The sequence below is a fragment of the Cavia porcellus genome, unplaced genomic scaffold, assembly GCF_034190915.1.
Source record: "Cavia porcellus strain 051 isolate PalLab524CR breed Dunkin Hartley unplaced genomic scaffold, mCavPor4.1 scaffold_14, whole genome shotgun sequence".
Taxonomy (NCBI): domain Eukaryota; kingdom Metazoa; phylum Chordata; class Mammalia; order Rodentia; family Caviidae; genus Cavia; species Cavia porcellus.
The window spans coordinates 32,237,050-32,253,036 of record NW_026947497.1 but is presented as its reverse complement, the minus strand read 5'-3'; the positions used below and the strand labels follow the sequence as shown (position 1 = coordinate 32,253,036).

The following is a 15,987-nucleotide window of genomic DNA, read 5'->3' as shown; positions in this document are numbered from 1 at the left end:
ATCTCTGTCTGAGGGCACTAAGATGCTGGGCAGTATCATAGAGGCGCGCAGCTCAGGAGACATGAGCAGGCCACCAAGGGACAGGGACATACAGATAGTTGCTGGCTGAAAACTCTGACCCCAGCCCCACATCTGGAGACCAAAATCAAACTCACGTCCAGCACTACCACCGCTGATGTAACGGAGTTACAGAGCACAGCTTTGAGCTCTGACTTGGACACTACCACAGAACTGAAGAATTATATTAGTTGTCTAAATACTAATTAAGCCATCTTTACATGAGTCATTTTGTTAGACTGTAAAAGAATAGGGAACTATAGTTTTATAAACACAGGACATTGATTATGCATATTTTAAGTGAAAATAGATTTTTTTCCTCATATTTTCACTGGATTCAGCTACATTTAAAGTTTTAAAAGTTAAAGCTACAAATATTCTTGATAATATGCCCAAATGGCAAAATAAAGACTTAATTTATTTTTTTTTCATTTTTGGAGTACTATGAATTGAAGCCAAGGTCTTCACAATGAGTTCTATCCCCAACTGTTTTTTTTTTTTTTTTTTTTTTTTTTTTTTTTTTTTTTTTTTTGAGATAAGACTTCTAAGTGGTTTACATTTACCTTAGATTAGTAATTTTCCTGCCTCAGCCTTTCAGACTCCCGAGACTGGGGTTATAGGCATACACCATCAAGTCTGCCTATCACTGTGCATTTCAAAACTCCTAACTAATTTAAATGAGGATGTCTCACATATGGTTACTGTTACTCATGTGTTTGACAATTTGAAATGTAATTTTTACAAGTGATATTGCTCAGCATGCCCACATACCAATTTTAATGAGTGAACAAACATCTTATTTTTCTATTTATCTATCTATCCTTCTATCCACCTATCCATCTATCTATTTTTCAATCTATTTATGTATTTTTATTTTTAGAATTACTTCTCCAGGAATCCTCACTATTTTAAAGGGGCTGTGAGCATGGTCTGTGTGCAGGTGTGGATGAGAAAAGTATCTCTTCACTTCTCTCATCTCCCGCATATAGATTTGGATTCATAATTTTGAGTTCTAAAAGCGATAACTGCATAATTTGATGACTTTGCAACTGGTCACAGATCCGCCAGGTTTCTGGGGATAAACAATGATGAAAGCAAAATATGCTTTCCATCTTTATTGTTAACTTTCGTCTAGTTATGAAAATTTGAGCTCAAATGTCACCCATAGCTAATTTATTTCTGGTTACTTTTCTATGTATAGTTACACAAATGTCAATTTTATTTTCAAGTTGTTTCAGTATACTCTACCTCAAAGGTAAATAGCAACATAAAATTTTATATAAAATGTGTCATTAATTTCTTTTCTAAATTTTTAAAATTGTAATTGACAGTCATTGATGATATTTGTCGTATAGTATTTCAATACATGTACAGACAGAAAAATAGAACTTTTTATATGATTATCAAAACCGTGTTTAGATTTGTAGCTTTCTTTCCTTATTAGTTTTTCTGCTTCTAAATGTAATACTTTCTCAGCAGAAAACTAACCAATCTTCCCTTGAAACAGTTTCTGTCCTCCGTTTGTTTTCTTCATGCTCACGTGTAAATTTCCGATCTGCATCACATCTCTGACATCAGCCTAGTCAATTCATTAAAGCAGGTCTGACAAAGCCTGAGGCTGCCTGATTGCCAGTCCCTCCCTGGCTTTGTGCCCTTACATTTCATCTTTTCTCACCTTCTTTCCTCTTCTGCAGAGCCTGTTTTGGCTCATACATTGTGTCAGTTTGAGAAGTCTGGAAGCCTAGCTAAGTAACTCAGCAGTCCTACATCCTGGAGTACAGAGGACATGCCCTTGTGGCTCTAGGATATTGTTTGTTGTGTCAACTTGATAAGTTTAGAGGTATACCTAAGTGACTCAGCGGGGGCCAGGGCCCCCCTTTGTAAGCATCCTCATCCTGCAGGAGAGGAAGGCATGGAGATGGTGTGAGTGTTACACGCACCCTGGGGGGGAATAGCTTGCTTACTGTATAGGGAAGGAAAAGTTTTGTTCCCCCTTTTTGATTTTGTTGCTTTTGCTGTATTCTGCCTCTTTGAAGCATTGCCCCTGTGCCATGCCACTCTGCTTTGGAGCCATCTGGTTATAGATAGAAACACCTACAAACCGTGAACTAAATAAACCTTGCCTTCCTTAATTTAAGAGTTGGGTATTTTGTCTCAGCAATGAGAAAAAGTAACTAAGACAGAATGCTTGTCCCCTGGGTACTTCGTCCATGCTTCTGTCTTCTTTGAAAACCCTCTAGGTCAAAGCTCATCCACTCCTGGGAGATTCTCAACTACTTTCACTTCTATCAACCTCTTTCATAATACTATTTACCCCAGACAATCCCAAATGTCTTTGTCCATTCCAAAATTTTGCCATTCTCAATTCATCATCTACCAGGCACTGGGCCAAAAAAGAAAAGTTACAGGTCATCCTAATCATTTTTTTTTTCCTTCCTTGATTGTACAAGACACATTTCCATTTTGTTCCTATTTCCATGTAGCAACTGACTCTCAGTATTTTGTTCTATCCTGTGGGATCCTGACGTGTTTGTCACTATTACTTTTTTCTAGCTGTAGTCACCCTAGTTTTCCATGTAGATTTCATGTTGACTGTCCTACTGATATTAATCCCTTGGGAATCTGTCTCATAAGACATCTGCCTTATAGTTCCTCACAGTTCTTGTCAAATCTAGGCACAATGAAACAGCAGAAAACTTTTAGGAAATTTTGACATTTTACTAGAGATAGAGAGTATGCATTGACAGAAACAGCACGGGTATGCTAGTGGACATTTTTCAGTCCTAGAGGCTTAAGAATGTAGCACTAGTGAGAACAGCAGGAGAACAATATCAAATTTTCCTTTGTAGTGATGTGCCGCTCATCAGATTCACTTATGACTGCTGTGAAAGTGCAGCTTCCCTGGATGCAACTGTCTTTTCTTTGTTCCAAAGAAACCTGGGAAACCTATTAAAGAGCCATTTGGATTCTTCATGAAGCTGTAATATTCTTGTAGTCCAAGATGCGTTCTAAAGATGGAATCACAAAGGTTGCATGTCTTGTGTTCTGGTGGCTGGAGAGGAGAGGAACGCACATCATCTAGTGTTTCAGTAATGATTACAGATGTTTTTCAATTTCTTTTTACAATCAAGTTGCAGAATGCTACTTATAATGATTCAGAAAATTTACAATGTATTTTCTTCCCTAAAAGAAATACACAGTTGATATGCAAAAACACCCACATTTTTTTTCAGAATGATGCAGAATCAGAAGATGATTCCAAAAAAATAAATCTACAAATAGGTATTATATAATGAGTCAAATCATGTTCCAGTATGTAGGTTGGTCAAGACACCTTTTAAAATATTTACACAGAGATACAGATTAGAATTTATTTGACACCTTATTGATTACTATCTCATGCACTACATCAGTAACTTGGTGGTGAACAATTAAAATTTAAAGGGGTAATAAATTTTGCTTGTCATGAAACCATTATGACTGTTTTGGAATTAAGTTTTTTATGGCATGTTATAGTTTATGTCTAGATGTACTCCAAAGCTTCATGCATTCCAAAGGTTGAGCTTTTCAATGGTAGGTGAATTTAGATGATGTGATATTGAGACTGAATCATGGAGCAGTTGCTAGGATTAAGGTCACTGGGATTAAGGGTGTGCGATTACTGAACTAGTTCCCTGATCGGTTTGGTTCCTGCCCAAAGATGGGTACCCTAGATAGAATATAAAAGAGGCAGAAAGAAGCTACTACTGTAGTGTGTGGTTTTCTACCTCCTACCTTCTCCTTGCCATGATCTGTTACTCATGTGAGATGTACCTCTGCCATGCCATCCTGCCTTTGAACAAGCCAGCTGTGGATTTACACCTCTACAAACGGTGAATCAAAATAGACTTGTCCTCCTTTAACTTAAAGTGTTGAGTTTTTTTGCAACAATTAAATTAACTAAAAAATGGCATAAAGACTGATATTAAAGTGGGACTTCTCTAGGCCTTAAACAGGAGGAACGTATAAACCATAATGAAAATGAATTCTCAAGAGAAATGAGGAATCTTGCTGCTAGTTCAGCTAGATAAAGATGGGACTCATTACCAGTTTTCCAAATCATGAGTCCTGGAGACTAGACAGGATACTTTCCATACAAAAGGAATTTTAAATTCAGTTCAGGCTAACACCCCTCTGGTCACTAGATCATTTGCTACACCAATCCCTAGGTTCTGAAAAGAAAATGGTGGAACACAGGTATCCCTTTCTCTGGCATGCTCAGAACAATCAAAGTGGTGGGACTGACCCAGAAGACTGGCTTCTTGGTAATTTGCAATAGAATAATTCCACATGTTAGAGTCTTCTCTGTCTAATAAAGAAATTCGAATAATTTTTTTATTGTCAAATGGCTAATGATGACTTAACTCTTTGTATTATGGTATATTATTCAATGGGTGAAATGTGCAACTTTCCACAAATTCACAGTCCAATTATCATGTATCAATCCTTCTCTATAGTCACGCCTCTAAACTCACATGCATCTGCTCAAATCTTCAAAGTATAATCCAGCAGTACTACAGAATATGAGAACATGGACATGTGTACATTTGGTTATGGAAAGATATTAATGAATGCTTAAACAAGGTAACATCTTGTACTGTGTAGTAATATTTTAATGTCATAGACAGCACAATTCAAATGATGACAACCACAGTAATTTATCCTATGGATTATTTCATTCTTCTCCCAAGTTCATCTGTAGAAACCATAACCTGCAATGTAGTAATATTTAGAATAGGACCTTCAAGAGATAATTATTTCATGAAAGTGAGTCTCTTATGAATGATTTTATTGCCCTTATAAGAACAGTCAAGAGATAATTTACATCATTCTTGTTCTACTTCATGGGAAGCCACAATGATATTTTTTTTTCTTGCACTAGACTTTCTTCTTAAGGTTACATATCAGTTACATATATCTCCATAAAATGATTATGAAATCTTCATTTGAATCTATGTATACTGTCATTATTTACTTTAAATCCACATTGAATGCTTTTGCCCATTTCTCAAAAATCAGCTGCATAATTTTAAAAATTTTCATTAAAATTATAGAGAACTGCTATTTTCCTAACAACATCAGTAGCATTGTACAACACATGTTATTTATCCTTAAAAATCATAGTGGCTTTAAAATTTTAAAGTTCTCCCAGTACAGAGACTTACGAAACAAGCATGGTGAAGCAATTAACATTGCTACCAAAATAAACATTTAGGATATATGACATCACAGGGTATATTTCTATTTTATAAAATATATCTCCTACATTGCATATACTTACGTATGTGCTGGGTTACACTTCAGAATATATTAGGTATTCTTGATACATTGAAGTTTTTAAAAATCTACTAACTAATGTTTTAAAGTGAGATAATCCATAAATCCTTCCCACAGTTGTGGTACCATAAGAAAATGATTGGCACTGAGGCTTTTTGTAGGTGACCAGTTGCTTAAGGTTTTTCTATTTAAAGATTCATCAAGGCAAACATCTATGATAGCGCAAACCTGCTAACTCCTTGCAAGCACATCTGATGCCCATAATCCTGAGCGTAAACACCTTAGAAGGTGCCTTGGCCAAGTCCAAGAAATTCTTGCCCTTCACTTAATCTCCAAGATGCAAAGATGCCAGAAAGTCTATGTAAATAAGAATGCATTTCAAGTTCTTTTTAATATTATTTTAAAATATTTTCACTTTTCAAAACAAATATATTCTCCTCATTACATTATGAATTGTGAAGTTAGTCAGGCAACGTGTAAAACCAGTCTTTCTAGTCTTTGTCAAATTACACATTTATGTACTCTCTTCCTTCTCTGTAGAATGGGAATGACCATCACACTTGATTCCTAGGGCTGCTGTGATCATTAAATGGTGTGACCAATTTTAAGTGTTTTAAAAGTACCAATTGTGCTTTTTAAAGCTTGAATAATTAATTGTTTGTTTGATATTTCTACTAAATCACTCTACATTGATTATTTATTATGTGGAGTATATTAAACTAAGTCTTGTTAGGAGTTACCCATGCTATCACCATAAATTTAGCTATGAAGATAAAGAGGAATGTACTGAGACTCTAAATATTAAATTACATTCAATATCCTAATCAATATTTTTCTTAGAACTATATCAAAAAAGAAGAGTTATTTCTATAAATGAAATTAATATCTGATGGTTTGGTTCCACTAATAATTTTAGTAAAAGAAAAAAATTAAGATAAAAGTACTTTGAAATTTTATAAAGCTTTCATGTAAGTTATGCAAGTTGCTATTTTACATTTTGAAACATGGCCCTCTTTCATTATAATATATCATGTTAAAATTCCTACTCTGACTAAACATAGGCAGATGTTGCAACGGGCAATTATGCAATACTCTAAAAAGGCTCCTAATGTTCTAGAGAAGAAATGAGTTACAAATGTTATAAGTGACTCAAGATTCTTTTTTTTTTTTTTTTTTTCACTTAATTAACTGAATATGGGAACTGGTCAGTGGTTAGATTTGCTCCACAGCACCTAACCCCTGGAAATAGCCTGAGGCAGGCATAAATCCTATATTTTTAATGACATTAGAGGAAGATTAAGTATATGTGAATAGATATCTCACAGCTGCATACTTAAAACATTTTTTAAAAATGAACAAAATATTCTTTAATTTAAGCTCTTTTAGCAACAGTTTTCTAGTAGGATAATTGTCAATCCTAGGATATATGGATGATATAGAAAACATTCATTTTCAAGATAAATCCAACATAGACACTGATGATTGAAAGTATTGTCATGTTTGGCTTGGCATTTACTACCTATAAAGGGAAAAGCAATCCTTGTAACATGATTATTCCTGCAGTTGGTTTATAACAATAGAGATGTTACATGGCTTGTAAATTTTAAAATATGATTCTCTTATTTCCAGTACTGGCTCATATTATTTGAATTCCCTTTCACAATTTCTTCTTTTGATGAAAATTTTATTTACCTTTAGTCATATACTGTATATTCTTTAAAAAATTGTTCTTCATTTTAGAACAAATCACAACAACTTTATTCATACAAGGAAACATTTTAAACTACTTGTTTTATGGTCATGAGAAAGGAAAGAACTGCTAAGTACAAATTATATTGTGAAAGAATAAATCTTGTGTACCTTTTGTCTGCTAGTATTTATGTTTGACTGGTGTACTGTGCCCATAATGTGTTTTATAATTTCTTCAAGATTTTCAACAGTATACTGACTCATGCAAAAAATTGGCTGTTGGAGCTAACTTTCAAGGAGCAATGTATGGTAAATCAAAGAAAAAAGAAAATCGTTTTGATTTGCAAATGTCTCAGAAAGCTTTAACATGCACATATTTCCATACTCTGCCCCTTGCTGGACTTTTGATGAGTATATGTTTTCTCAACAAGCAAATTTGAAATTGTTTCACTTAGAAATTGCAATTTGGATGTCTACTGTAGTTCTGTGACAGTCACATTGGGAGCTGCATATGTGTCCCCTCCAAACAGCTGTTAAAATCCTAACACACTCAGAGAGACAGACAGCATCTCCTAAAGAAGAATAAACTAAGGTCCTCAGAGTGGGCCCTAATCCTATGAACTTGACAGTTTTCTTTTTAAAATCAGGAAGTTGAATGGACACACCCACAAAAAAGACACCATGTGAATGTGAGAAGGGAGATGAGGGTGATTTATCTAAGCATCTGCCCAAGAACTGTGAAGATCACCAGCAAATCTACAGTATTCTTTACCCTACTCTTCAGAAGGCACCCAACTTGTCCACACTTTTAGTTCAGAGTTTCTAGCCACGGCACCTGAGGGACAATAACATTTTTTGTCTCTGAAGTCTCTCTGTGACACTGTATTTTGTTAAGGCAGCTCCAACAAACATACAAATTAGATGCAGTATGGGGAAGGGAAAGGCAAAGTAGAGATGGACTAATTTTCTTGTTGATTTTCTTTTAGCATAAGCACTTGGTTCCCACTGTGAATTTTGTTTCTTCTAAGTGATTCAAGTCAAAAATTAATCAATGATTTGGGTCACTTAAGCTGTTACTTAAAATTATCCTGTGCACTCGCTTGCAAGGCGGGGGCCAGGGGCAACCCCTTTTGGCCCCTTGTTGGCGTGCACTAACCAGAGCTTTTGATGATTAATGCTCCTCATCAGGTCGGCTTCCTGTTCATGTATCTTAAAGGTCTCCTGCAGCTCCCAGCAGTGTCATCCTAATTCAGTACCCTAGCAAAATTAACAGTGGGAAGCAAACTTGGTAATTTTCTTCTTTTATAAATAGCATTGTTCATTCAGTAAAGGATAGCAGTTCCTGCGGTAATTGTTTCTGTACTGAAAAGTTACCTTCTTTCCATCAGTGTTAAAAATCAGCCAGAATGAACCCAATGCACATGCAATTAGCCAGCCTACTGAGAAAGAGAACAATCTTTTTATTTTTGAACTCTTCTGATTTCATATCTTAGATTGGGACTTATTGTCCTGCCAGCATTTAGGAAGCATTCAATACCATTGGACACCATGAGACTGCCACTGGAGAGGAGCACAAAAGGCACAGATAGTGAGCCAATGCCACTGATAAAAAATTTTTTAAAAAAGAAAGAAAAACAACCTTAACAGCATTTTATTCTGTTCAGAATAAGAGGTTAATATTTAATGCATTTAACTGTGAGATTTTGTATTTTTCAAAGGTGAATACAAAACTGCAAACCTACACAAATTATACACAAACTAATTTCTCAGTGTGGGAAGAACTTCATCTCAAGTCCCCTGTGAAATAGCATAATTCATCTTCTGTAAAATTAAGCATACATTTAGGGACATAGACCATAGTAATTTAAAAGCTTCACAATTTTTATGATGGAAAAAAATTGAATGAGTTGACCTTGCTTCCTAATCTTAATTTCAAGTAAAATTAAAATTGAAAAACAAAATCCCTTTAAATAGACAATAAAGTGATCAAAAAAGTAGTTAGCACAAAGAACAATAACAAGGAAAACGTTAAGCACAATGAAACAAACAAACAAAAAAAAAAACACTTTAGAGATAAGAGAAAATAAAAGAGTAAGCAGTTAGCAGCATATTTAAGAATTTACGCAGATTCGAAAACGTTATGTACTCTTTCTCCTGTATAATTTTAAGTCCGTGGTAAGCTTGACTTAAACTCTTCACTGGGTTGCAAACCTGTCTGCACTCCAGAGTGTGAACTGAGCAGGTGGGAAGAGCTGCAGGAGAATGAGTTCTGAAAGTGTCCTGAGAAAGTGTCAAACCTGGGGGGAAATCTGCAAGGCGGGGTCTTGCACACCTGTCTAAAATTAGAGGACTTTAATTTTTTAAAGTTCTCTTGGTTTTCTGTCACCTGTTGTTTATAATTCATACTTTTTCCCCATCTTGAATAGATCATGCATACTTACTGTCCTACTTACTTTTCTTGTTGCTAAGATAAAATACCGGACATCCAAAATTAAAGGAGAAAGAGTTTCTTAAGCTCACAGTTTGTGGAGGTTTCAGTCTTTAATTGGCTGGATCCAAGGCAGGGCGGCACATGGCAGATGGGCAACATTTCCTGGTGGTAGAAGACAGAAAAACAAGGGAGAGGAGATACAAGCCTCTTTCTGTCCCTTATATTGTATCCAGTCTACTGGGACATGCCACTCCAATTAGCGAATTGATCCAGCAATCACTGATCCTTAATTCTACCACACTTAATCCCAATATTGAACCAGGAACCAATCACAAACTCTAGATTCAGCTATCTTGGAAAAAATCCTGTATAAAAATGCAAGATTTGGAGGGGCGCATCTAGACACAAACCATAACATTTCTTCAAGGCTTATGACTGACATACACTGAGTAGTTTATAAATTGAAACTGAAAAGTGTTTTTGTTAAACCTCCATGATATGCCTACAGAAAAATTAGCATTGCTTTGAAAGTCATTCATGGTAACTGCAAAATATGAGAGGAGTATCACCTGTATTAGCGTGGGGCACAGCACGGGGTCCAGGGCATCCCTGAGTCCATCCTGAAGATATAGGGTCCTCCCTGGAGTCCTATGTGTCAGCTCAGCACGGCTCATAATAATGACATTGCATTTATGGTACTAGAAGCAGACCCAGGAAGCAGATGTCACCAAATAGCAGAGCTTTTTGGTTGAAAGCAGTTCAGGGACAAATACCACTGATGGTCTTTAGGTACCTTCAGTAAGTAGGGTTAATAAATAGATGGGACCAAGAAAAATGATTTGCCTTATGAAAAAAGTAGTTTTCCTGTATAAATCTAACTTTAAATTTCTTAATTCGATGTCATAATCTTCTACTGTAGGGCAAATTACTTTTGGATTGTAACATGAGCTAATAAGGACAATGTAAGAACAGCAAAACTTTAGATGAAAAAACTGCCATGTATGAAAATAGGGCTATCAGCAACCACTGTTTGTTACAGTAAATCAAAACCTGTGTCTAATACAAACTATTCTGCATGAACATGATGTCATCTAATATACTCACTTTCCTCGTACTTTTTAATGTTACCCAAAAAGGTGATTTATCTAAACTTCCCTGTTATTTTGCTTTCATGAAAACAGCTTCTAAATTCACTGTATATTTTTTCATGATAAGGTGTGACTATTGATATATCTCTAACTAGAAACATATTAAATTGTAAAAACAAATTTCCCTACCAAATAAAATGATGAGTCATAAATTTAAAAAGAAAAATAGACAAATAACTTTTTGTTCAATCTTGACATCTATATTTCTACATTAACACCTTGCTCTTATAGTAGTACTTTCTAAAAGAGGCAATTATCTTCACCAGAGTGATAATTTAACTTCCAATGTGTTTAACCTTGAATGAATAAATATGCTATCAAAAAAAATCAACAAAGTTTGCAAACAACTAATTTTAGATTGAGCAAAAGTGATGCATTCAATATTATTCTTCTATTGTGTTGGCACTGTTGGGTTGAGCAAAATGACATGAATGAGATTCTAGCTGAGATTACTTATTCAAGTGAAAACAGAATTAGAGAGGGCGGTGACACATACATCATTGCCACCATAAGAAACAGCCTCGAAAATGCAGTCTCAGTTGAGTGTATTAAACTCTCTAAATGGCTGGGCAGGCAAAATTATAGTCCACTAGGATAATTATAGTGCACAGTCATATCTAATGGGATCTGCATAAATCAGAGTATTGTTTGCCACAAAGTGTATTTATACTTGTCAAATGATTGTAATTGGTCATTTACAAAGGATCATTTCAATTTATAAACATGACTTTTTAAATGAATATTTATAAAGCACTTGTTAAAGAAAATAAGTTTACTCAGGTAATTTTGAATTCTGATTTTACAGCATGTAATATAAAAGCATGTCTGACTAAGAAAATATCTCGTAAATGTCTGTTGATGATAAAGCTCAAAATTAGATAGAAACAGAATCTTTTCGGCAGTTCATAGGGCAAAACTATTTCACCGTATCTATGTGTTCTCTGTTAGTAATGGCATGACTTTAAATACGAGTCAATGAGAATTTCTTTGGAATAAAGTCTGGTACCACAACCGTGCATATTAGCACACAGACACATACCCCATAACTACAACTTGTAGATGCAGATTCTCAGATCATTCCACCTACACTGTGCAATCTGCCATAGAAGCAAGAAATAATTTATTATAAAAATCACTGAGAAATATGAGGTGGAACAGGATTCTTAGACATCTTACACCTTGACTAGCTGCATTTTTTTCTATTTGACTTGTTTTATATCACAATCTGTATTACTTCACTGGTTAATAAATTAACACCACAAAATTTTAGAGAGTCTTCTCATAGAGCCTTTGATAGTGATGAAGTTTCTGTTTACATGTGAAGACGCATTAGAAGACCAAATTGCTTCACATAGCTGGCCAGTCTTCTAGTCTGAGGCTGCCTTGCTTAGTCTGATAGCTACACTCTTAATTAGAACATCATACTTATTGTGAGGAGATAGCCCACGAAACTCTTTCTAACTGTATTTTCCTATTCAGTTGTGCTGAGTTGGAGCAGCAGAAGCTAAGGCTCTCATAAAATCAAAACAGTCATGTCAGGTAAGCTTTGTGGCTTGTTCTGCCTACATGCAACATGAAATAAGCTTTTTCTCTTGATTACACAAGATTCAGTAACTTCTCTCAATCACTCAGGATGATGTTAACATAGCAACTGCTCGCAGTGGAACAATTTAAGGGCAAAGGATGAGAACTGAAAGAACGTATGCCCTTTTTGTTCTGTGAATGACTGCTTTTATTATTACTGGAAAATTTTCCCTTTCTATTCCATTCTCACTTTTTGTAGTAGTCTAGTTGGGTTGGTGAAAAATTCATTTTACCCTACATGTACAGCACAAATTAACCTTTCTCGGAGAAAAGATGATTTCAAATTTCCTCTAGAGATTGAACAAACACCCTTATACCCTCCATACAGAGTTATTTGATTCCTGATATGAGCATGCATTCCCAGTTGCAATTAGCATCTCCTCTATCTTCGTCTTAAATAAATTTCCCATTTGTTTTTGATGATCTAATTTAGTCACTTAATTCGATACTCACTTAAACCAACATATCATCCTTAAATCTTTCTCTCTCATAGTTTGCATCAGATGTGTGTGTCTGTTATACAGTTGATCATCCTTTTCAATATATTATAAAAATATATATATATATTCTTAACCATGGAATTTTCATATACAGAACAAACCTGGCTCACTACAGTTGACATTCTTCAGTGCCCCTATCTAATCAACTGATTTTCAGTATAAGTAAGGATTATAATAATTTTTGGAGGGTACAATGAATAAAGTGTATTCCATCTGTTTTAAAATTTGAATACAATTCCAATGCTGTAGTAAACAATTAAAAAGTGATCTGAATTTAAAATGATGAAAAATAATCACAGAAGAGAGGTAACAGATGTAAAGCAAAGCAAAATAAGGGGTTAGATAAGACCTCTCTCTCCAGGACCCTGAATTACTTTCAGATCCCAGTCGGTAGTCACTTACATACTTGCTTATATTTTCTTCTGTATTGCAGGGCAGAAAATCTTGGTCTTATATATTTATGTATATGCATCACACTTACTAGTTTTAAGGCATTCTCCTTCCACTACCAAATATATGACACTTTAAGACAGAAAACAGGAAAAAAAAAGAATGGTGCTTCTTTTAACACTGGCAGCATACACAAAATGGGCTTTGCAGACATTTTATAGAAACTTCTAGATCTTCTCCCTGCTCTGCCATGCATATAATTACAATAAATAAAATATCCAGATTTCAAAGGTTGCTGGTTGTTATAGAGGCCTTGCAAGCTTTGAGGAGAAAAATAATCCATATACAGAAGGTTTATTCTTAGGTGGACAAATCTCTAATGTCTCCATACTGCAAAGCATCTCCTAGCATTATCCTCTCATCACTTGATTTCATGGGCCCCATGAGTGCCAAACCCTGCTCCTGACTTGATTCTGACCTTGCTGTTGATGGTTAGTCTCAGCAGTGGCAGTGGTAAGCAACTCAGCTATGGTGAGGGAAAGTTCATATTTTATAGCATTTCTACAGATTCTAGATGCTCCATCCTTGGCTTTCCTGACTGTGGCCAACTGGGGCCATAACAAATCTGGCAAAGACGTTACCAATAAAGTCAAGCCCAGCAAATTCAGACAACTCACCTCAGATTTCCAGTGCAGGTCTATTTTCTTGTGCTACTGTAGTCACACTTTATTATTTAGTCACCTAGCGTATGTCCCACAAAACAGTGCCTAACAATAGAGAAAGGAGGCACAGGTCTGAATTTCAGATTTCTCATGGGAGAAATGCACCTCTTAAAATTACCTGGAAGACAGCAATGTGTCAGGACATGATCTCCCCCTCTTCTTACAGGCAGCTGAGTTAGTTAGAAATATAATAGGCAGTGAGACAGGGCTAGGTCCTCCAAGGAGCCAGTGCTGAAGCCCAGATACCAGTAACTGTGGGGGAGACCCACATCTCTCACTGTGGGCCAGGCCTCAAGACAAAAGAATAAACAATTGCGCCCATATCCTAAGGATTGGTATTCTAAATAGGTCTCTATGGCCCTGAGGAATCAGGAGTCACCATCCCAACCCCCTACAGGAAGAGTCCCTGCTGTTAAGCATGCCCCACTCACTTCCCCATTTGTTCCTGATTTAATCAATTTTACCTTAGCAATTAATCTTATTGGTTAGCCATAGTTCTGTCCCACCTCATGCCCATCTCATAAGTTCCCTTTCTCCCCAACTTGAACCCATCTCATTTCATGATTTTACTCTATAAAAGTCCCTAGAAAAGACAGACTCGCTGGCAACCTGCTCCAGATCCTTTCTGTCCCTCAGACAGAAGTTTTCTTTCACTCATTATATTCTGCTCTTAATCTCTGTTGTTCCTAAAATTTACTCTTCGATTTAGGGAACACAAACTGGTACTGGACATACAGTAGGTTGTTGGGGTTTTTCCCTAGATCCCCAACCCCCCAGACGGCAAAGGCAAAGGCCTAAAGAAATGAGGCAGGTGGAATGCTCGTTAGGGCTCCTGGAGAACTCAGATCTTCTGCAGAGTTTGTAACTCTGCAAGCCTGCCCAGCTGACTGATCTTGGGCAGCCCGTAATTAATCAGAACAAGCAAGGAGTTGAGTGGAAAACACAGAAAACCTGAGCAGGATCTTGGGAGGGATTCAAGGACTCTTCTGAGCAAGAGATGATGCTAATTAAGAGAACTGTCCTGGGAGAACCTCTCCAGGTGTCCTCAGCCTATCTTGCCCCCTGAGGTGTTTCCTTGTTGCCAGCTCAGCCATGCGTGGGCCATGCCGCAGCCCTGCACATGTATTCAGCTTCAATGGCTCCAACAGTAGGTTGGGAGTTTCATTCCCCTGTATCACCCTCACGTTTTGTGAAAGATTTAAACCACACTCCTGGAATGGTGACTTGAGGGCAAAAGAGAACCCAACAATGAGAGCAAGTAGAAAGCACCACTGAGGAAAACGGAATTTGATAGCTATGTATACTTATACTTTCTTGTTTGCTTTATCATGCCTACTGTCATATACTGAGCACCACAATGCCTTGTTTTCCTTGTATTTTAATACAAATTTACATGTGTTAGTAATGGTTTATATGACCTAATTTTAGAGTCTAAGTAAGTGAAATAACATTATAATGGAATTAAAGGTTGAATGAATTCTATTCAGGGATGGGTTCAGTGGCCTAAAATTTCCTCTGCATCCAGGATTCATTGTACGACTTGTATTATTCTATGTGTCTGTAGTACATATTATCTAATGTGCATTGTATTTTACGTCTTTCTTTTAAATCTCCCAACTAGAAATCCTCTATATATTTGGAACTTAATTTTATTAAGTGCTATATAGCACCTTGTGTAAGGTGTTATCAAAATAGAACACATTTAACTGAAAGAAGTTTTCAAAACAGAATCATGATTAATGGATTGGGTAATTATTCATCCCAATAAGAATAATTACCGGAGAACATTTGGCAGCATGCAGAATTCCCTCTTAACTAAGCACATCCTTTCAAAATAATCAGAGAAATCATTTTTTTCAACAGTGACTTTAATGACTCTTTAAAACAAGTTATTACTTGACATTATCAGTTATTTGGAAATTTTAATAATAAAAGTGGATATATTTCATATTGGAGAAAGCCCGTGAGTGATAGAGATTTAATATTAATATTCTTTTGGACATCAAAAAGATTTAAAAAAAACCTACACACTCATCTAATCTTTTTGCACAATTTTGGATTTTATTTATTTAGTTTTATATTCTATTTATCTATTTTATTATGAATCTCTTGATGTATCTAGGCTTCTTTTCCCCTTTAGTGGATCATTG

The 15,987-nt window shown here is 35.8% G+C and overlaps 1 long non-coding RNA gene across 1 annotated transcript; it reads right to left on the bottom strand.

Annotated features, from left to right (window-relative positions):
- Positions 1 to 2,778: 2,778 nt before the first annotated feature.
- LOC134470395 (uncharacterized) lies at positions 2,779 to 14,223 on the bottom strand. Its single transcript, XR_010039246.1, has 4 exons — positions 13,793 to 14,223; positions 10,063 to 10,191; positions 9,583 to 9,655; positions 2,779 to 3,109 (listed from the first exon to the last, which is right to left on the bottom strand). It is a non-coding gene; the product is annotated as an uncharacterized LOC134470395 (long non-coding RNA).
- Positions 14,224 to 15,987: the final 1,764 nt, after the last annotated feature.